The sequence below is a fragment of the Zea mays genome, chromosome 9 (assembly GCF_902167145.1).
Source record: "Zea mays cultivar B73 chromosome 9, Zm-B73-REFERENCE-NAM-5.0, whole genome shotgun sequence".
NCBI classification, from domain to species: domain Eukaryota; kingdom Viridiplantae; phylum Streptophyta; class Magnoliopsida; order Poales; family Poaceae; genus Zea; species Zea mays.
In genome coordinates this window covers 76,556,325-76,578,379 of record NC_050104.1, presented here as the reverse complement: position 1 = coordinate 76,578,379, position 22,055 = coordinate 76,556,325, and positions in this window count along the sequence as shown.

The window sequence follows — 22,055 nt, the reverse complement described above, 5'->3', positions numbered from 1 at the left end:
GCATTAAAGTATAGGGCAGAGTGGTGTCCAGCTGAAGGCCCTCTGTCTCAACTAGCCAGATGTCCAACATGTCACCGATCAAATTTATTCTAGACCTAACAAGGCACGGACAGATGGCATCGCCTGGTTATTCTAAAAATGATTTCAAAAGCATAAAGATGAAGACCTTTGAATGGATTACTTCTAAAATCCACTCAAAGCTCGGGGGCTACACCACCCAACAACAGTACAAAAAATCAGGCCATGCAACGAACCCATAGGCAGGACCAGGAACCTTTGAGTCGATTATTTCAAAATCAACTCAAACATTGGGGGCTTGTGGGGGATATATATCCCTCAGGTCCACTAGAAGGCAAAAACTCATGCATGGGGTCACGGACTAGTCGCCCCACAAGGTCGTCTCGTCGTGGGCCGGGCAAAAACTACAATTGAAATGGGCCAACCCAAGAAGGCAATGGGCTCGTGCCCGGATCGTCCGTGGATTATGTGTAATCTTAAGGGAGCCGTCTGTTTTTCTGCTCCCGACGCCCTCAAACGCCGGAGATAGATCGGGATGAAGCCGTCGGGTTTTCCTTAAGATAAGCTAAGTTAGTTAGCTATTTGCTAAGAGATAAGCTGGAAGAGTGTGATCAGCGTGTGCATAGGGAGTGTCCCACGGTTGTGTATATAATGCCTAGGGGTGACCCCATCATTTTCATCTCATTAGCACCTCCCCATTCGGGAAACACCACATGTAAACACATCACACATACAAAGCCACCCCAGGAAGTAGGGTATTACGCATCTCAAAGCGGCCCGAACCTGTAGAAAATCGCCTGACTCTCTCTCTCTCCCTCTCGTGCTTCAAGCACAAACCATTGAGGTACGATCAACAACCGTCCTACCCAAAAGCACCACGAGGGTACTCCGGGTGTGCGGTCGGACACTAGACACCGATAGTGTTCTCAAGATGCAACGTCTGGTTTATTTTGGGAACGGAGTTGGGAGGGCGCTGGGGGCTGAAGATGTCCCGGAGCCAAAGGGGGAGTTGGTTGTGTTGGAGGCATTTTTCGTTGTTGGCCTTCGCTTAACGGCGCATCAATTCATAGTGGAAGTTTGAAATTCAAATTCATGAGTTGACACCGAATGCACCATTGGTAGACATACGTCCATTAAGGATGGTGTTAGTGAAAGTCAAAGAAAAAAGAGCCATCAGGCCCCAAACTTCATTAAGGAGAAGGGAAGGCGCATATGGCTAATAGTGTTCATTCTTGCAAGAACCTTGCTTACATTTATCCTAAGAATGTTTACCATGCTACTAACAATGTTGATGATTCTAGTATTGTTCATATTCGTGTGTCATGATGTTGTTTTTGCCTCTCATGCCATGATTGCATCTTCTAGTAGTTCATATTGTGCTCATGGTATGAGTACACATAGGTGTAATGATTTTCATTCTAGACGCAATGTTTCTCATGTGCATAAGTCTAGGAATGCTTCATATGGTCATTTGATTTCATATTCCACTAATGATGTTGCCTATATTCTTTATTGTAGGTTTGGAAAGTAGTGGCTTCTCATGTGGGACCTAGGTGCAAGGGTGGTAAGACTTGTGTATAGGTACCAAAATCATTTGTGGCTAACCTGATAGGACCCAACACTAGTTGGTAGCTAAACCCCAAGCCTAATTCATTTTGTAGGTTTATGCATCCGGTGGCTCAAGTTGGATCATTGATAGCGGATCCATAAACCACATAACGGGGGAGAAGAGGATGTTCTCTTCCTACGTCAAGAGCAAGGATTCCCACAACACGATCATCTTTGGTGATAGGAATCAAGGAAAGGTAAAGGGGTTGGGTAAGATTGCTATAACTACCGAGCATTCAATTTCTAATGTCTTTCTGGTAGAATTTCTTGGTTTTAACCTGCTTTCTATTAGCTAGCATTGCAACATGGTTTATAATTGCTTATTCACAAACTTAGATGTAACAATCTTTAGACGGAGTGATGGTGTAATACCCAAATCATAAAGCTTATAAAAGAGTTGATCTCCTTATGTGATTTGCCATCTCCTTTTGAGACATGTGACTAATCATGTTTAAAAGTGAATAATTCTTTACTAAAACACAAATAAACCATGCATCATATTGGATTTTTGTTTGTGCATTTAATAATAATAATAACACTAATAGGAATATAACAATGCTTTGAGATTTGGGTTGAACACTAAATTGAAACTTAGGATTTGAAAATAGAAATTGACAAAAAGGAGTCAAAAGAAAAAGAGAAAGGATATAAAAATATAAATAATATATATATATCTCCAAATTGGTACTTTTATGGCGCAGTATAATCTGAGGATAAAATTGTCACAAGTTGGAATTTAAACTAGAAACTACATTTGAATTTAGAAAGGAAGAAAAGAAAATAGAAAAAATAAAAACAAAAGGCAAAACCTCGCCTGGCCCGCTATCTCCATCACTTCGGCCCACTTGAGAATCACCTTGGCCCACTCCGCGCGCGCTCCTGCTGTCCAAAGGATTGCGCCGACACGTGGGCCCCACCGGCCAGTCACCTCTCTCGCGCTCGTTTCTTTTCCGTTCGCTGATGCGTGGACCCGAGACCGCGTTTTCAGTTCTCCATCGCTGCCATGCGGGCCCAAGTTGTCAGCTCTCTCTTCCATCAACGAATTTGCCGAGCATGGCGACATGCGCAGACTTCGCGCGATCCGTTGATGCGCCTGGCCACGTTCGCGTCCATATGGGGAGCACGACCTGGGTTCGCCTCTTCCTCCTCTTTCTCCTACCTTCGTGACCACCACCGTAGAGAGAGATTGGGGAACGAAGCTGAGAGAGAGAGTGTGCCACCTCGCGGCCGCCGACAGTGGGATCCCTGCTGCGCTTGCGCCCCATCCGTGGACTGCGGTCGGGTAGAGTCGCTAGGGCCTGGGGAAGTCATCCGTGCCTCGGGGAAGTGAACGAGCCCGTGGGGCGCGGTTAATCGCTCGCCGGAAATCGTGAGCGCCGCGGTGACCCCCTGCGCCGTGGACAGCACCTCTGCGCACACAAACCCGAGTGAGTACCCTATCCTATGGATCGCTAGGTTCTCCACATCGTGTAGTAGGCCTCGTAGCAAAGAATCACATAGTTAATCGCCGGTTTGCGTGGCTCCGGCGAACTGCGCGACCGTGCTAGGGAGGGTGGCGCCGCCGTCGCATTGGAGGAATGGGGATGGGATTCGGACCGTAGATCTAGAAATAAATGGTCCGGATTAGATTACGTCATACCAGTTCGGATGGGAGAAATCCTGGTCGTCGTGTGCCGATCGTATGGTTCTGTTGGGCGCTGGGGTTATTTAAATCCGCACCGCTAGATTGCGATGACGCCGATGAGACGGGGGACGTTAGGTACTGGTTCAGGTGACGATAGATCTAATCCGGGCGCTAGATTCCTGATCAGACGATCGTAATCTGTGAATACCCCTTCGGCTCTGCCGATTGATAAATAAGCTCCTGCATTTGTTTAAATAGAACTCGCCGTCCACCGTAATAGTAACCTGTGTCTGGGGTATTTTGCGCTATAAGCCCTGCACTTCTAGGGACTTGACATGCAGTCTAGAGCATAGTAAAAATAGAGAATTAATTATGGAAATTGATTTCTAATACAAAAATAAATCTAGAAACTTATATATATCATATTAAATTCATTTTAACTCCAAATTGACCCATTCCAGTGGCATAAATTTTGTTTAAATATTGTTTATCACCTAGTAATTTTGTTTAGCCATGAAACTTGAACTAAAATTGTTCACATGAATTGTGCTATTCTAGGTATTAAATCACTTCGGAAATTCATAATAAATAACTATAATTCCAAATTTAGTGATTCTTGTTCCTACGATCTCGTTACGTAGCGTAGAATATTATCATGCATTATGTTCTATTGTTTGGTGTGATGTTAATTTTTGCTACACTATGTATATTTGTATTGATGAGACGAGCAAGCCACAGAGGATCCAGGGGTTCAGCAGGTAGAGATTGCTGAGCAGGAGCTCGTTGAAGGCAAGTTGTGCCCTTGATCACTTCTTTTTACCCACTCATGTTTTTATTAATCATAATGATCTGCATAGGTTAATTTTGATGGGACCTAATAGGTCACCCTAGTTTGACTATCTTTATACCTTGTTTAGCACTGAATTTTTGGATAGTACTTGCTATTGCTTTATGTGGTTTTGGGTATGGAGATATACATTATTCATGATCACACTTTTATTATCAGATTGTTATTTACTATTCATGATAAGATCATTATGTTAATTGGAACATGGAGAACAACCACCCGGGAAAACAGTGCTACCACAAGGGTGGTATGGGACGCCCTTGGCTGACTAATTAGGAAAGCTAGTGGAGGACTACCTTACCCGAAAGGGGCAAGGGCAGTAGGGGAGTGGTCAGTGTAGGAAGGCCCTTGGGTTGATTTTGCTGCGATGGCGGTCAGGCGAGGGGTCCCTGAATTGGAGCTTCCTAGAAACTGTAGCGAGTTTTTTTGAAGCTAGTGGAACTTTGTAGAGGCCTCGTTGTGTTACCCTGCCTCGCTTCCTCGGAAGAGGTGTATGAGTGTAACACCCCAGGTGTTACTTAGGGTTTTCACCCAAGACTACACAAGTAAGCCATCATCACATGTGACTTAAGTTGGGAAAATTACACCAAAGTGGGAGCTCAAGATCCTAAGTAAGTGCAACTCACCTTAGAAGTCATGCCTTGGCTTGTTATGCACATATAAGGGGTGAGAATTGCCCAAACCTTAATTCAAACCCCTTTGGACAAGTGGAGCACTAGAAGTAAGCATGAACAAAAGGGTATGAAAACCACATGATCATGACTTGGGCCAATTATAAAAGATGTAGTACACTTAATACCCTACAAATGATAGTAAGGAAGTGACCCCAAAAAGAATTCAGAAAAACCCCAAAAGGTTCACCAAAAGGGTGAGCACAAAAGAAAAATCAGAATTCTTCTAAGTCCAAAACCACCCCCTTTTCAAAGATCAAACATGTTCACCTTGATCCCAAACTCAAAACCATTTGGCCCCATTGACAAAGTGGCGCCAAAATACCTCTAGAACACCCTGGAGAAGTTTGAACCCAACCCTAAATCGTTTGACACGACTTGGCACAAGTTTTGTCTCGGTTTGGACAGCTAGGATAGTGACAACTTCCCACCCTCATATCTCTCTAACCCGACCACATATCCCCTTGGAACTCACATGAACTAGGTAGCCCTAGGTGCAGGGAAGAGATCTCTCACAGGTCTTAGGGCAAGATTCGCACGTTTTGGCTGCTCAGTAGAGAGTAGAACACGAACAGAAGGAAAGAGCCACGTGTTCGACGCGATCTGAGCTCGCCAGAGCACGCCCGACGCGCGCCCCCGCATGCCCCGTGTCGCGCCAAAGCCGAGCCGGCGCCGTTGCCCGCGCCCGCGCCTATAAAGCCCCCATAGACGTCAACCGTACTCCTCCGCGCACGCTCGACCTCACCAGAGCCAGAGATCACCGGCGTTTGCCCTGTTGAAGAAAGGAGTCAAGTATAATTGGAGCCAGAAGTGTGAGGATGCCGGAATTAGCCGTGGATTAGCCAGAAGTGCCGTTTAATTGAACTAGATCCCAATCCCGTGGAGCTCATCGTGCCGTTTAATTGAACTAGATCGCCGTGGATTAGCCGGAATTGTTGAAGAAAGGAGTCAAGTATAATTGGAGCCAGAAGTGTGAGGATGCCTTTCATACACTAAGGCAGCACTTGACAACAGCACCAGTGCTAGCTCAACCTGACAACACCAAGCCCTTCGAAGTTTATTGCGATGCTTCCGGTACAGGATTGGGATGTGTCTTAATGCAAGACAACAGAATCATTGCTTATGCCTCCAGAGCACTTAGACCCCATGAGCAGAACTACCCCACACATGATCTGGAATTAGCAGCTGTGGTTCATGCTCTCAAGATATGGAGACATTACCTGATGGGAGCTCACTGCAACATTTACACTGATCATAAGAGTCTCAAATACATTTTCACTCAAGCGGATCTTAATATGAGGCAGAGGAGATGGTTAGAGCTAATCAAGGACTATGATTTGGAGGTGCATTACCATCCTGGCAAGGCCAATGTTGTGGCAGATGCCTTAAGCAGGAAAGCCCAATGCAATTGTATGAACATGGATGCAAGAGTCGCCACCCTGTGTGATGAGTTGTGCAAACTAAACCTAGAGGTTGTTTCCTCGGGTGCTTTAAATTATATTTCAGTGGAGCCCACATTACAAGAGCAAATAGTCAGGGCACAGATCGAAGACAGGGGTGTTCAGGTCATTAAGGAAATGATCAAGCAGAAAGCAGAAAAATACAAATGCTTCCGTTAGGACAGCAAAGGAATCCTATGGTTTGGAGACCGATTAGTTGTTCCCAAGAACCCTGAGCTCAGAAAGAAGACATTGGATGAAGCTCACCTTTCAAAATTCTCCATGCACCCCGGCAGTAACAAGATGTATCATGATATCAGATCCTTATACTGGTGGACCAGAATGAAGAGGGAAATTGCCAAGTACATATCCGAATGCGACACGTGCCAGAGAATCAAGGCCAGTCATTTGAAGGTAGCAGGCCCTTTGCAATCCCTTCCCATACCATCTTGGAAATTGGAGGACATTTGCATGGATTTTATCGTGGGATTGCCCAATACCTCCCGGCACCATGATTCCATTTGGGTCATTATGGACAGATTGACCAAGACAGCTCACTTCTTGCCAGTACACACCACCCACAGGACGGAGAAGTATGCAGAAATCTACATTGACCAGATAGTTCGCTTGCATGGAATACCAAGGACTATAGTGTCGGACAGAGGAGCACCATTCATGGCACGATTTTGGGAGCAATTACAAGAATCACTTGGGACCCATGTAATAAGAAGCTCATCATACCATCCTCAAACGGATGGCCAGACAGAAAGGGTAAATCAGATCTTGGAAGACATGTTGAGAGCCTGTGTGCTACACTATGGAAAGGATTGGGACAAGTGCCTTTCCTTGGCAGAATTCTCCTATAATAACAGCTACCAGTCCAGTTTGAAGATGGCACCTTTTGAAGCCTTGTATGGGAGAAGGTGTAGGACCCCGCAGAATTGGTCTCAAGCAGGAGAGAGGGAAATATTTGGACCAGACTTGGTACTTGAAGCAGAGAAAAAGGTCAGAGTTATTAAGAAGAACCTAGAAGCTGCCCAGGCCAGGAAAAAGAGCTATCATGACAAGAGAAGGAAGCCCCTGCAGTTTGAAGTGGGAGACCATGTTTATCTTAAGGTATCACCCACCAAAGGTGTCCAAAGATTTGGAATCAAGGGCAAGTTAGCTCCTCGCTACATTGGACCCTATGAGATCAAGGAAACTTGTGGACCTGTAGCATATCAATTGAAGTTGCCACCCCACATGTTAGCTGTTCATGATGTGTTCCATGTATCTCAGCTTCGAAAATGTGTCCGCTTACCCACTGAAGTGCTACCTGAACCAGAAATTGAGATAGAACCAGACTTATCTTATCAAGAGTACCCCGTCAAGATATTGGATCAGAAGGAGAGATCAACGCGGGCAAGGTCGATCAGAATGTATAAGGTTTAGTGGAGTCACCATTCAGTAGAAGAAGCTACATGGGAGACTGAGGATTTTCTACGCTCTCGCTTCCCCGACCTTCTGCCCAAGGGAGTCGGTACGTAACCTAAAACCTCACCCCCACCTGCCCTTTGAATCTAAATATAAGAAAAACTTAGATGATAAAGGTGTAGTAAGCTTTAGAAATGACTTAAAAAGGACTTCCTTCTGAAGTCGCAAAGAGAATGACATTCGAAGAGCAATAACTAGAGAAACTTGGACAAAGGAAGAAACCACACACCAACACACTTTCACGACACTCCTCCAAAGGACTCTACTTAAAATCTCGGGACGAGATTCCTTTAAGGGGAGGGCTGTAACACCCTAGGTGTTACTTAGGGTTTTCACCCAAAACTACACGAGTAAGCCATCATCACATGTGACTTAAGTTGGGAAAATTACACCAAAGTGGGAGCTCAAGATCCTAAGTAAGTGCAACTCACCTTAGAAGTCATGCCTTGGCTTGTTATGCACATATAAGGGAGGAGAATTGCCCAAACCTTAATTCAAACCCTTTTGGACAAGTGGAGCACTAGAAGTAAGCATGAACAAAAGGGTATGAAAACCACATGATCATGACTTGGGCCAATTATAAAAGATGTAGTACACTTAATACCCTACAAATGATAGTAAGGAAGTGACCCCAAAAAGAATTCAGAAAAACCCCAAAAGGTTCACCAAAAGGGTGAGCACAAAAGAAAAATCAGAATTCTTCTAAGTCCAAAACCACCCCCTTTTCAAAGATCAAACATGTTCACCTTGATCCCAAACTCAAAACCATTTGGCCCCATTGACAAAGTGGCGCCAAAATACCTCTAGAACACCCTGGAGAAGTTTGAACCCAACCCTAAATCGTTTAACACAACTTGGCACAAGTTTTGTCTCGGTTTGGACAACTAGGACAGAGACAACTTCCCACCCCCATATCTCTCTAACCCTACCACATCTCCCCTTGGAACTCACATGAACTAGGTAGCCCTAGGTGCAGGGAAGAGATCTCTCACAGGTCTTAGGGCAAGATTCGCACGTTTTGGCCGCTCAGCAGAGGGTAGAACACAAACAGAAGCAAAGAGCCACGTGTTCGACGCGCTCTTAGCTCGCTAGAGCACGCCCGACGCGCGCCCCCGCGTGCCCCGCGTCGCGCCAAAGCCGAGCTGGCACCGTTGCCCACGCCCGCGCCTATAAAGCCTCCATAGACGTCAACTGTACTCCTCCGCGCACGCTCGACCTCACCGGAGCCAGAGATCACCGGCGTTTGCCCTGCAAACGGCGTGCCTGCAGCCACCCGATCCCCGCCACCGTAGACCGGCCTGCAGAGCCCTTCCCAGCCACGCTCGACCCTCGGAAGAGACCGTGCATGCCTCGGTGAAGCTCCCCGAGCAAGGAATCGGACTTTGCCTCGCTGGAGAAGCCAGTCCACGGTCGTCGGACTTCACCTGACCGCCGGTGAACGTAGACCGGGTAAGCCTCTGCCCCATTTTTCGATTCCTTGCGCACATAGCCTCTACATCATCCCGTGGAGCTCATCGTGCCGTTTAATTGAACTAGATCACCGTGGATTAGCCGAAGCACCCGCCGCCGACGAGTTCACCCGCCTGCGCACGTGGACCGGCCGATTCCGGCCACCACCGTCGTCGAGCCGTACCTCGCTGTGACTGCCAGGACCTCCCAAAGCCAACCCCACCCCTCGCCGGACCTCTCTCACCGCCGGTAAGCCGCGCTGCCCTTTTCCTGTCCGCGGGTACTGTTTACATAAGGGGAGGGACCTCGGGGGGGAAGAAGGAAAGGCCAGGGGGTTTTGTGCGCTGTCAGTGACTCAGGGGAATAGTAGCGCAGGGGTAGAAATGAATGGATTGATTTAGAGAGAACCCAGGGTCTTCGGTGCAAAGTAGTTTTCCAGGAAACCTTTTAAAATATTCTGATTTAAATCCAAATAGAACTTGAAAAATTCATAACTTCAGTTTGGTTTACCCAAATCGAGTCAAACCAATTTTGCTAGATCCTAAATAATGCAAACTACTTAGGAAAAATACAAAACCCCTAAGTGTTACAGAAAGCTTTAAAGTTTTGATTTAATTGATTAACTAGTCAGAAATTAAAAGAAATAAGGAAAAATAGTTACACTATTTGACTGAGGTTAAGAAAATTTACAAAAGTACTTAATCACTTCCTAACCTGTTTAAAAATAATAAACCCCTCTGTACACCAAGTTAAGGTAGAGTTTACCATTTAAATCATTTTTGGTCTAAAGTTAGAGAAAATATTAAAGGTGGTTTAAATAAAGAACCAGGGAGCACCCATATTTTTGTTAGTTTACTTATTCAGTATAGTTCACTAGAAAAATTTATTATACCCTTGTTTAGTACAAAATAAATGAGATACCTTTTATTTTAGGAAAACAAGGAGAACTTAGAAAAACCCTAGAAAAATAACCCCAAGGAGAAAACACCCCAAACCTTGGGATAACTAATGTTTTGTTATTAAGAACATAGAAAAAATATGAAATCTGTTGTTTGACATTTTTCAAATAACAAGATAGTAGTAAGTGCCTTTTTAACATTAAAATTTAGAAAATCACAACTAAATAACCACCAAATATCCTTCTGTGATATTTGGCACAGAAGCATGTTATTACTTTTATATACCAGCAAAAATGACCCTTAGGACAGAACCCACTTCTAGTTAAGAGTTGTAGTGCAAAGTGACCCCTTTGCCCCAACTTTTGTTATTTTTGTCCAGGGCATATTTTATTTATTCTGGACCTCAAATTTATAGGACAGCCTGCAGTAACAAATAGTAACCCACTGTAATTTTTATAGAATTTTTGGAACAAGTTAAACCACTGATGTAGTTCAAACCCACACTAGAATTCATAAATAGAAAATGAAAAAGGGGAATTAATAATGGAGATTAATGTCATCATAACCCAACCAGCAAAACCCATTAAATGCCTACTAAAACATCTAAGGGAAAACCCAAGTATTAATCCACTATGCTTAGGCAAGAACCTCAAACCTAAATTAATAAGCCTAAAACCCTAAGAGCCTTTTTTGACAAAGAAACCCTAAAATGATTAACTAACTTAGTTTTCTGCACCAAGGCATAATTGTTATTAAATTATACATATCATAGCATGCATATATCTTATTCATTGCATTCGATAGATGGCAACCTCGCGGACGGAGAGTACATCCTCGTGCCGGAGCAAGGAGTTACTCAGGAGGTAGCCCCGGATCTAGCACCAGAGCCTGCCCAGAGGATCTGCCTGCCCCAGCTTTGGAAGGCAAGCCCCGGTTTTATGCATAACCTATTTATTATGCTATTTTACTACACTTAATGATTGTAGGATTGAGTGTGCACTTAAGTGTAGGAGTTGTTTGAACCCCTAGTTGCATGATCTCAGGAATCCCTTTGTAATGAATACTAGTATGCTAGGTCGAGTAGCTGCTTTATTAATTAGGGATCTCGGTAGAAGTCGAGTGATTTTTCTAGCACTCGCGCGAGGTCAGGAATTGGTTGTACCCACTTTCATATCATAATAATGTTGGTCTGTGGACAACAATCCAGGGGGATTGGTTGTCTACGAGATGGAAATTTGAATAAGGATTAAGGTGTGGTACCGTGTGTTAAGCGTTTGAACGTACTAAACACATGCCGAGAAATATGGTAAATCGGTAAACCTAGTACCTGAGTGAACCTGCCCGCTGATTGCCCTCCTCACGCGACCTGAGATGTGGTCTCCCATTCCGGTTATGGTGGGTACAAGTGCGGTCACTGCACGACGACAGTCGGGGTCAGTGAGGCATTGTATGCCAAGGCAGTGAGCCCCTTTCTGTTGCCAGGGAATCGATGGGGACGGTTGATGTGTGTGGGGACAGAGTGCCTCGCCACATCGTGTGTTTAGGTTTACCTTGCAAGGTTAAAACTCGATTCGAATCGTCTGCTTCTCGCAGCTAATGAGACTGCTTGATCCATGCTGCTACATTGAGTAACAAGTGGAAATGTGATGACTTGGCAAAAGTTGTTGATTGCTAATGTTTGATACCATGTATGAGTAGATAGGTATACATTTAGTCTTAAGAGAGTCACACTAAAACTTGACAAAGCTAAAACTTGATTTACAAACTCAGCTAGTGCTTTTGGCAACCAAACCCCCAGCCAAACAGCTGCATGTCTAGAGGTAGAGGAGTAGACTCCTCACACCGGGTAAGTCTAGCTGAGTATTAGTATACTCAGCCTTGCTTGTGGCATAATTTTTACAGGTTCTCTGGAGGACATGGTTGCTGGAGTGACTTGGCTGTCCATCTTGCCACCGGGTTGGACAGTCGAGTGGGACCCTGCCTCGGCTGAGGAGGAGCATGATGAGTGATGGGACAGGCTTCCCCATCTCTCTGTTTATTTATCGTTAGTTTTATTCCGCTGCATTCCTAACAATGATGGCTACTTTTGCAAAAACTCCGATGATGATGTAATAAGTTTAATACTCCTTAATGTATGGTTTATGCTTTATTGTATTTGCTCTATGCCTCACCATCGAGTGAGTACGTGTTATTCCGAGGGATTGACGTGTTATTCCCATTTAAGTGTGGTCTAGCCTCTAAGGCGGGACTTAGGCACTTAAGTTGGAATAATTCGGGCAGTTCCGCCACAATGAGAAGTCGTGATCCCTTGGCAGATGGGTAACATGACTTGTGGGTAAAGATGCGCAACCTCTGCAAAGTGTAAAACTGGTATACTAGTCGTGCTCACGGTCATGAGCAGCTCAGACACTCACATGATTAACTTATGGAATTAAATTCAATTTGTCATTTGCATCGCATTGGGATTATTTATTATTACTTTTATTTATTATTACTATGGTTTGGTATTTACTTACACTTAGTAACTGCTAATAAAATTTTGACCAACTTATAAAAGCAATGCTCAGCTTCAACCTTTATTTTATTGATCAGCCTTACACTTCAGATGAACTCCCACCTTTGGTGAGTTCATGCATATTATTCCCCACAACTTGTTGAGCGATGAACATATGTGAGCTCACCCTTGCTGCCTCACACCCCCACAGGAGAAGAACAGGTGGTCGAAGAGGAGCCGCATAACGAGGAGTTCGACTTGATCTAGGTGGCGTCTCCCAGTCAGCTTTGTGGCGCTAGGGAAATAATATTTAGTTCGTTTTATATTTATTATTTATTTTGTAAGACTTCTGCTATGTAATAAGTATATTTATGATATGTATGACATTTATCTCTATATATTCTGTTATTATATGTGTTGTTCTTCCTTGGTGCACATATGAGACGCACCCGACTTTATCCCTTAAATCCGGGTGTGACAGAAGTGGTATCAGAGGAAATGTTGACTGTAGGATGAAACCTAAATAGAAATGGACAAAACCCTTACCTACTTACCTTACTCTCATTCTTTCTATACTTATCTTGATCATGTCTCACCTTCTACTGTTCTACTCTGATTAATCTTATCTTTTCTACTCTGAGACAAGATGGATTTCACACCTTGGAATCCTACATCCATGACCCTCTAAAGAGATAGGAGACCCAAGTCAAAATTAAAATTATTTTCTCTACTTAAAATTATTGGATGTTTGTTCATATGGTAAATGCTTGATTTGCTTCTTTGATTGATTGAATCAGTATAGCAGGGCATTTTAGCATGTACCACCATAAGGTAATGTATTAGCTTTAGTAGGTGACACACTTAGCTAATAAATCCCCCAAAGTAACATGCCTCATAATTACTCACCTTGCCTACAATTCTTTCTTTCTTACCATGTGTTTCTAACTCAGATGGTCAATACCAGGAAGGGAGGAGGAATTGATTTACCCCCCAATCGACACAACCAGAGGGTACTTAGACAACAACAACAACAAGCTGAGATGGATCCTCCAAATCCTCCACCAGCCGGAGCTGACCTAGCTGTTGCAGCCCAGATGCGGATAATGCAACAGATGGCAGATACTATGATGGATATGTATGCACAGATGCGGCAGGAACGCCAAGAGATGCGCCAAGAGAGAGAGGAGATGTGTCAGGAGAGGAGGGTGCAACAGCAGCAAGCACCACTGCCACCACCGCCACCACCACTTCCACCTCGGGACAAGCACCGGGAATTAAAGAGCCACAAGCCGCCTACCTTCGCTAGCTCACCAGATCCACTACATGTTGATGATTGGTTGAAATCGATGGAGAAAATGCTAAATATTGCTCAGTGCTCTGAGCAGGAGAAGGTTCTCTATGCTTCTGGTCGTCTGACTGGTCCTGCTGCTGACTGGTGGGATTCTTATGTTGCTGCCCATGACACTGCTGACACTATTACTTGGGCTGAATTCACCACTCAATTCAGAAACTACAACATTCCTGCGGGGTTGATGAAGATCAAGAAGAAGGAATTTCTATCATTGAAGCAAGGCAACATGTCCATCAGCGAGTATCGTGACAAATTCATTCAGCTATCAAGATATGCTCCTAATGAGGTGGCTGATGATGAGAGAAAGCAAGAGCACTTCATAGAAGCACTCAATGGGCCACTACAGTATGCATTGGTTGCTCATACCTTCCCATCATTTCAGAGGCTGCTTGATAAAGCTCTAGCTATTGAACACAAGCATGTTCAACTGGGAGACTTGAAGAGGAAGGCCATTGCCCAAGGGCAGGGCAGCAGCAGTATTCGTCCTCACTGCATTCCGCCCCAGGGTACACCAGCTCGTCCAGGAGGAGGACCACGCCCAGCTCAGTACGCTCCACAGGGGACTCCACAGACACGCAACACTCGTCAGGCTGCCCCCACTGGCACCTCGGCGAGGCCTACAGGACAGAAGACAGGCCCTACATGCTTCAAGTGCAGTCAGGTTGGGCATTATGCAAATGCTTGTCCGGTAGGGAATTCCTGTGCATCAGCTCCAAACAAGCAACAAACTCGTGGCAAGGGATTCAGCATTGCCAGGGTTAATCAAGTTAGTGCTGAGGCCACTACTGACGTTGCTGACATCGCACTAGGTATGTTTTATATTAATGCAATTCCTGCAACAATATTATTTGATTCTGGTGCTACACATTCATTTATGTCTACTCGTTATGCCAACACAAATGAGTTACAACTAAAAAATATGAAGACACCAATGGTAGTAATTGCACCTAAAGGGCCTGTTGTGGCAAACTAGATGACACATAGATTGAGATTGACAATTATGGGAAGAGAATTTTGGGCTACCCCTATAATATTAGAGGAAAGCAGTATAGATCTGATCCTTGGTATGTCATGGTTAAGAAAGGCAAAGGCCGTTATACAATGTGGTGGGGGTACTGTAGAATTCACTAGCCCTAAAGGAGAAAGATTTGAAGTTGAAATTACAGTAACTACCTCTACCAAACGTGCGGTATTCTTAGTAGATGGGAAGTTTGTTGGTGACAACATCCAAGTGGTTAGGGATTTTCCAGATGTCTTTCAAGAGGAGTTGCCAGGGATGCCACCAGATAGGAAAGTTGAGTTTGTTATTGATCTCTTACCTGGGACTGCTCCTATTTCTAAATGGCCATACAGGATGTCCGTAGAAGAACTAAAGGAACTTAAGAAGCAGTTAACGAAGTTACAGGATGGTGGGTACATTCGTCAGAGTTCCTCACCTAGGGGAGCACCAGTTCTGTTTGTACAGAAGAAAGATGGATCGCAAAGGATGTGTGTGGATTATAGATCCCTTAATGATGTTACTGTGAAGAACAAGTATCTGTTACCCCGCATTGAGGATTTATTTGATCAGATGAGAGGTGCAAGGGTATTCTCGAAGATTGATCTCCGATCGGGTTACCATCAAATGAAGATTAGGCCATTTGATATTCCCAAGACGACTTTCTCAACCCGATATGGTTTATATGAATTCACAGTTATGTCATTTGGACTAACTAATGCACTAGCCTATTTTATGAATCTGAAGAATAAGGTGTTCATGGAGTATCTTAACAGATTCGTCATGGTTTTCATCGACGATATTCTTATTTATTCCAAGAATGATAGTGATCATGAGGAACATCTGAGATTGGTGCTACAAAAGCTATGGGATAATCAACTCTACGCCAAGTATAGCAAATGCGAGTTCTGGATTGACGAAGTGCTATTTCTTGGACATATCATTTCTAATGGTGGGATATCAGTGGATCCTGCTAAAGTCAAGGAGATAGTGGAGTGGAGTATACCCAATACAGTTACCGATGTCCGGAGTTTCTTGGGACTTGCAGGATATTATCGGTGATTTATTGAAGGGTTCTCTAAGATTGCTAAGCCTATGACCTCACTTCTAGAGAAGGGGAGAGAGTTTAAGTGGGATGAGAAGTGCCAAGATAGCTTTAATCAATTAAAGTCGAGATTGATGTCACCCCCAGTGTTGGTTATGCTAGATCAGAAGGGATTTAATATCTATTGTGATGCATGTGGTCAAGGCTTGGGATGTGTTCTTATGCAAGAAGGACACGTGATTGCATACGGATCTCGTCCGTTGCAGAAACTCGAGTTGAACTATCCCACTCATGACTTAGAACTGGTAGCCGTAGTGCATGTGCTCAAAATATGGAGACATTATATTATGGGAACCAAGTGCCAAGTATACACCGATCACAAGAGTTTGAAATACATATTCACTAAGAAGGATCTCAACCTTAGGCAAAGCCGATGGTTGGAGCTCATTAAGGATTATGATTTGGATATTCATTATCATCCGAGCAAGGCAAATCTGGTTGCAGATGCCTTGAATCGAAAGGAACATATCCATTAAGCTATTGTTGCCCAGCTACCCGATGAGATTGTTGAAGATTTTAGGAGACTCAACCTGGGAATTGTTGCACACACTGAAGGAGACACCATTGAATTGGAACCTACCTTGGAGCAAGAAATCCGTAAGGGTCAGATTGGTGATGCTAAAATTCAAGAGATCAAGGATCTTATTACTGAAGGTAGAGGTCCAGAATTCACGGAGGATGAGCAAGGCACAGTATGGTTCAAGGGCCGGATATGTGTACCTGAGATTGATAGCCTTCGTGAGACTATATTGAAGGAAGCCCATGATTCTGATTACTCTATTCACCTTGGTAGCACTAAGATGTATCAGGATTTGAAGCAGAAGTACTGGTGGTATGGGCTGAAAAGAGATGTGGCTACACACGTGGCTATGTGTGATGTGTGTCAAAGAGTCAAGGCCGAACATCAAAGACTAGCTGGACTATTGCACCCGCTTAAGATACCTGAGTGGAAATGGGAAGAAATTGGCATGGATTTCATTTTTGGACTACCCCGCACTCCTGCAGGGTGTAACTCCATTTGGGTGATTGTGGACAGACTGACAAAAGTGGCTCACTTCATACCTGTGAGAACTAATTACACAGGAGCTAAGCTAGCAAAGTTGTATATGGCTCGGATAGTTTGTCTACATGGGGTGCCTAAGAAGATCGTGTCAGACCGAGGATCACAGTTTACTTCTCGGTTTTGGCAGAAGTTGCACGAGTGCTTGGACACACATTTGAATTTCAGTTCGGCCTACCATCCTCAGACTGATGGGCAGGCCGAGAGAACCAACCAAGTACTGGAGGATATGTTAAGAGCTTGTGTCTTAAACATGGTGGTAGTTGGGATAAGAGCTTACCATATGTGGAGTTCTCTTACAATAATAGCTACCAGGCCAGTTTGAAGATGTCTCCGTTCGAGGCTTTATATGGCAGAAAATGTAGGACTCCACTGTATTGGGATCAAACTGGTGAAAGGCAGTTCTTTGGGCTAGAAATTATACAAGAGGCAGAAGAACAAGTCCGAATGATAAGGGAGAATTTGAGAACTGTGCAGTCAAGACAGAAAAGTCATGCGGATACCCGGAGAAGGCTACTAGAGTTTAAGGTGGGTGATCACGTGTAGTTGAAGGTGTCACCAATCCGGGGTATGCGAAGATTTAAAGTTAAAGGGAAGTTGTCCCCTCGCTTTATTGGACCCTTCTTGATCATGAAGCGAGTGGGAGAAGTTGCCTATCAACTAGAACAACCCGATCATCTTGCGAATGTACATGATGTCTTCCATGTATCACAATTGAAGAAGTGTCTCAGGCTACCTAAAGAGCAGCTACCAATGGAGGACCTTAGTGTTCAAGATGATCTGACTTATACAGAGTATCCTATTAAGATTCTTAATACTTTGACACGTGTCACGAGAAGTAAAGTGATTAAAATGTGCAAAGTGCAATGTAGTCACCATGGAGAAGATGAAGCTACATGGGAAAGAGAAGAAGAACTACGCATAGACTTTCCCCACCTTTTTCCTAGTTCTACCTAAATCTCGAGGACGAGATTCTTTGTAAGGGGGTAGGATTGTAATACCCAAATCATAAAGCTTATAAAGAGCTGATCTCCTTATGTGATTTGCCATCTCCCTTTGAGACATGTGACTAATAATGTTTAAAAGTGAATAATTCTTTACTAAAACACAAATAAACCATGCATCATATTGGATTTTTGTTTGTGCATTTAATAATAATAATAATACTAATAGGAATATAACAATGCTTTGAGATTTGGGTTGAACACTAAATTGAAATTTAGGATTTGAAAATAGAAATTGAGAAAAAGGAGTGAAAAGAAAAAGAGAAAGGATATAAAAATATAAATAATATATATATAAATATATCTCCAAATTGGTATTCTTTATGGCGCAATATAATCTGAGGATAAAATTGTCACAAGTTGGAATTTAAACTTGAAACTACATTTGAATTTAGAAAGGAAGAAAAGAAAATAGAAAAAAGAAAAAGAAAAGGCAAAATCTCACTTGGGCCGCTTTCTCCCTCACTTCGGCCCACTTGAGAATCGCCTCGGCCCACTCCGCGCGTGCTCCTGCCGGCCAAAGGATTGCGCCGACACGCGGGTCCCACCGGCCAGTCACCTCTCTCGTGCTCGTTTCTTTTCCGTTTGCTAGCGCGTGGACCCGGGACCGCGTTTTCAGTTCTCCGTCACTGCCTTACGGGCCCAAGTTGTCAGCTCTCTCTTCCGTCAATGAATTCGCCGAACATGGCGGCATGCGCAGACTTCGCGCGATCCATTGATGCGCCTGGCCACGTCCGCGTCCATATAGGGAGGACAACCTTGGTTCGCCTCTTCCTCCTCTTTCTCCTACCTTTGCGACCACCACCATAGAGAGAGATTGGGGAACGAAGCTGAGAGAGAGAACGCCACCTCACGACCACCGACGGTGGGATCCCTGTTGCGCTTGTGCCCTGTTGTAGAACCTCCCAAGTTATTGGGCCCACATGCACCTGTCCTTGTCTCAAAGACCTCAGAAGGCTATGCATGTGCACAAAATAACTTAACAGGATCCGTCCGAGTGTCCCAAGGACCCCTGATAAACCACTTACAACCAAGATCGCAAGATTAAGTAAACACAAATCACACACCAACAATTTGTAGCGGAAATCTTATTACCAAATTTTACAAGTTACATCAAGTTTACATTGTACCTGATCGGAGTGATTACAAGGTGATTCAAAGAAATAACTTTGAATTGTTATAATTTACTTGTAAGTTTGAAATATATGCTAGCTTAAGTGATCATCCTCAATAAGAAGTATAGAAGAAGTACTTAGACTTATAAGAAGGCGGAGCCCACCGGCACTTAGCACCATCCACAGCAACACACATCTATTTTCGGTTCTTCCTCCTGCTTGGGAACCACCTTTCCACAAAAGTAGCAAAGCTCTGTAGGCTCTTCACCAAAAACAACATGGGACAAAGCCCTGAATACAAAGTGTACTTTCGCAAGTCTTACCCGACTAAGGAAAAAGACTCTCAAGGATATGCTGGATTTAGGAATCAAGGAGAGGCTCTTAGCAAGAATCAACTTAGATACTTTTGCAGAAATAGCTTACTAAAGTGAGTCCTTACTTTCAATATTTTAACACCAGGTTAAATATTAATAGACTCTAGTTGCACCTAGTCTAATTTCACCATCTCATCAATACAACATCATTTTTACTCATAATGTTTACATCCTGACTTAGGTTGTAGGTTGGAGATCAAGTCTCCACTCTTCAGGGATATAAGGCGATCTGAATCGATTTACTCAGCTGAAGATCTCTAACCACACGACATATGTAGCACTTAATCCTTGCATATGTCAACCGTTCCCATAGATCCTCCACAACGTGAACCGGTCCGCGCTACCCGGGAGCATAGTACTCCTCCATCCAGCCTCTAGCCAGAAGGGTTCACGCTACTCCCACCATCTCCCACACCTAGTGCGTGGTTGTCTTTTCATGTATGGAATAGTCGGGTTCAAGCTTACCCTGTCCCATATCTAGGGCATGTGGCTAGTTAAGATAGTCCTTGATCATACAGGCCTACATACGCATCCAATCCTTAATTAACCTCTGTGGAGCATCACCTGTTCCTAGCCCAAGTCTCGAGTTAAGTACTTCCACCCTTAGGATTGTTTTGTGTTCCTAAGGATGAAAACAGCATTATAGGGAACTTTGCAGTAAGATCCCACCATGCTCCCAATGAAAATATTCTTGCAGGTAGAAGTCATCCTTCCTCGGGAAAAACCTGAGCTAGGCATAAGTGCAAAGGACAAACTCTATCTGCTTATAAGCAGGGCTAAGCATTTTTTTGTAAATCATATTTTGATACTTCACCAGAAGTATCTACAATTGGGATGGATTTCAAGGTAGCCAATGCATCAAAGGGTTTTCAAGCAACTCCTATAAACCTAATGCACATTCACTAGACTTAAAGTGTGTAAAAATAATTTAAAAACACAAGGAAGGGGTTGCATGCACCGGGGCTTTCCTGGATAACACTAGGTTAGTGTTGTTAGACGACGTCCACTTGACGACCATATTTTGTTCTGATACTTGTTTCGTTTGTCCATCTCCAGTTCCGTCCATCAGCATCATCTTGTGGTCGACTCAGTTCTGGTCCTCCGCATCACGATTAATTAACGTTCCCGAATGATATGCATAATGCATATGAACGAGTAGGAACAAGAATAGCAATGACTAAATATGGCCACAACGAAGGGGATCAAACATTTAGAGGTGAGACATTACAACACTCAAGCAATACTAGATATTTTTAACTCACTAAATAAAACAATCATGTTCCTTCAGCTTGCCCGATCCAAATTAACCATTAAGAAATAATAACTATGTATACGGTCTACGTGTCTTAGTTAAAGTTGGACACCAAAAACATAATAATTCTAAATTCATTGGTCTAAGACATTTAAACCTTAGAACAAGAATAGAAGCACATCAACTTTCTAAACTACCAGACCGGACGTGTTTGCATAACCCGCCAGCTAATTAGAATGTCTATTAGCAAAGCATTAATTTATTTAAGCAAACTAAATCGGCACGACAACGTCATCCAAACTTATTAGCTAGCTAGATAAAATACTTAACCTATCTTTCGCATCATAAACTAACCACGCTACGTATACAAGTCTTCCAACACATGCCTCATATCATTAATACCTAAAATCTATACTTCACCACATATCGCAACTACTTCACGACCAGATATACAACTAACTACTACATGGAATGAGACGCCTCTATACGCATTTTATGTGTTATTAAAATATAAAAAGAAAACAAAGGAAGGGAGATCCTTCCTAAAACGCTTCGGAGGATCAGCAACAAGTACGACTACCGATCTAGAAGTCGTCACACAATGTGCCTATGCTAACGACAAGAAAAATCATCGTGGCTATATAACTATCCAATTCAATTAACTGAAATAATAAATTGGCTAACCACGATCGAATTGATTTGATAACCGCGAGGGCGACGACGGTCCTCAGTTTAAACATCCGGTCGAGCTCTTGGCAAATGTTGCATCACATGGGATTCGTTGCTTTATTCAAACTCTTGGGATTTTTCGACAACACAAAGGATGTCGACGAGTTGGAGACTTGTAAGGTCGAGCATGATAGAGAGCTTTGGATCCCAACGCAAGTAGTGTGCAATTGAAAGATAGATCGGCGGGGTCGACGAGCATGTCACGGACGCGATGTGGATTGACGACGAGGAACAAGGGGGTGTCACAACACAAAAAGGGTGACACGAAGATGTTGGGCACCGTCTATGACGTGTTTAGATTCCTGGGACTCGACAAGCTGCGCAGAGTAGAGAGCTAACCCCGCGTTGCATCAACGGCAGCACGACTCTAGCGAGACGCCGTGTCCGTACGGGTCGACAGCATGGACGAGCAGACACGACACGGAGGTGCGAGTCCACCAAGGACGCGAACTTGAAGGGCAGCATAGTTTATAACGAAACCTTGCTTAGCAAAGAACAACGACCGGCAAGGCAAAGCCTAACGACGAGGTCGAGTAGGGATGGCGA